At 36.7% G+C, this 2,077-nt stretch overlaps 1 non-coding gene across 1 annotated transcript; it reads right to left on the bottom strand.

The window, feature by feature from the left end:
• Positions 1-1,432: 1,432 nt before the first annotated feature.
• LOC128291021 (small nucleolar RNA R71) lies at positions 1,433-1,539 on the bottom strand. Its single transcript, XR_008280800.1, has one exon. It is a non-coding gene; the product is annotated as a small nucleolar RNA R71 (small nucleolar RNA).
• Positions 1,540-2,077: the final 538 nt, after the last annotated feature.

The following is a 2,077-nucleotide window of genomic DNA, read 5'->3' as shown; positions in this document are numbered from 1 at the left end:
CCTAAGACGGATCTTGTTATTATTATCTGAATTGTATGATATATATTTGACTTGTTCTTAATTATCTGTTCTCAATTCTTGTCTTAATATTCCAGGATATTGATTCAAGTTAATGCGCTTATTCAGAGGAGCAAAATTCCCTATCTAAGAGTAAATTTGTCATAATTAAGCAGAGTTGATTGCATGCATAGAGATAGGGTGACAAGATTTTGCTGGATTAGGGTGAAACCTAATAAGGGAGTCTATAGATCGAGTTAATGCAACACTAGGTGTTAATTAGAAAGAGATTTCAATTAATCAACCTATGATTAGACGTTATTAGTCTTGAAAGAGATAATAATATAACTTAGGGATTTCTACAGATCAAGTCAAATGAATAAATCATCTGATTCAGAGTCAAATAACAAGTGAAGTCTAGGTGGATTTTTCCTTGGGTATTGTCTTAATCAATCGAGTTTTCCCAAAAGCTTTTCCCCAAATTTCTCTCTGTGCACTCTTAGTTTAGATAAACAAATCCCTTAATTTTTAGACTAGATAATAAAAAGAAAGTAATTACTATTACTCTTTGTTCCTTTGGGTTCGACAATCCAGTTTTGCTAAAGCTATACTAATGTTCGATAGGTACACTTGCCTTCATCGTGATAATAGTCAGTTGCATGAACGATTAATTATAAATTTTTAAAACTTGTCACGAATATCACAATGCAAGTTTTTTGCGCCGTTGCCGGGGAACTAAGATATGAGGAACATTCGATTTTTATTACTTTAGCCATTTTACCTTATTTGCAATTTAAATTTTTATTTTCTTTTCTAATTTTTTCTTTCATTCGCTCCTGGAAGGTTTTTATAGTGTATGACTAGAAGAAACACGTCGGGACCATTACTGTTTGATAGTGAGATCGATCGCACAGTTCGCACAAATCGAAGAGAAATAAGGAAACGCTTAAGATACACAGAGGAAGAGCAAGAGGACGATACTTCAACCACAACCGAGGAGATGGCTGAAAACTAGGAAAATCCGCTACCTCCTGCGATTGCCACTAATCTAGTAAATTAGAATCCTGCTCCACACACTATATATGATTATGCTAAACCTACTCTAACAGGAACTGAGACAAGTATAGTTAGGCCTGCTGTTGCTGCAAATAATTTTGAATTGAAACCTAACACCATTCAAATGATCCAATAGTTTGTTCTGTTTGATGGTTTGCAGGACAAGGACCCAAACGTTCATTTGGCGAATTTCTTAGAGTTTTACGACACTTAAAATCAATGGCATTTCCGATGATGCCATTCACCTTCAGTTGTTTCCCTTTTCATTGAGGAATAAGACTAAACAGTGGTTGAACTCGTTACCACGAGGGTCAATCACTACTTGGGAACAAATGACCGAAAAATTTTAATAAAATATTTTTCGCCTGCTAAAACAGCCAAATTATGTAATGATATTTCTTCTTTTGTGCAGATGGATTTAGAAACACTCTATGATGCATGGGAGAGATACAAGGACCTTTTAAGAAGATGCCCTCACCATGGGTTACCACTCTGGCTATAAGTTCAAACGTTTCATAGTGGCCTAAATCCTTCGACTAGACAGATGATTGACACAGCTGCTGGAGGAACTATCAATAATAAGACCTGAGGATGCTTATCAATAATCAGTGGCAATTCATGAGAAGAAAACCAACAAAAACAGCCGGCGTTTTTAACGTCGACTCGGTCACCATGTTCTCTAATCAGCTAGAACTTTTGAATAGAAAAATTGACGGTTTTCTTGGTTCTTCACAGGTTCACCCAGTAATGCAGTGCGAAGCAAGTGGAGGTGGATCAAGCAATTTGGAATACCCATCCTATGGCCACAACATAGAGAACAGGCAGTTAAATTACATGGGTAATAATCCTCTATCTCAAAATAATCCTTATAGTAACACCTACAATGTAGGTTGGAGGAACCTCCCAAATTTTTCATGGGGAGGCCAAGGAAATCAGAGACCACCTCCAAGCTTCCAACAACCACCCTACCAACAAGAGAAAAAGCCGAACCTTGAGGAGATGCTAAAAAAATTCATCTCGATGT

The sequence above is a fragment of the Gossypium arboreum genome, chromosome 3, assembly GCF_025698485.1.
Source record: "Gossypium arboreum isolate Shixiya-1 chromosome 3, ASM2569848v2, whole genome shotgun sequence".
In the NCBI taxonomy this organism is placed as follows: Eukaryota; Viridiplantae; Streptophyta; class Magnoliopsida; order Malvales; family Malvaceae; genus Gossypium; species Gossypium arboreum.
Note: the sequence above shows the minus strand (reverse complement) of the source record. Positions and strands in the feature narration are given on the sequence as shown.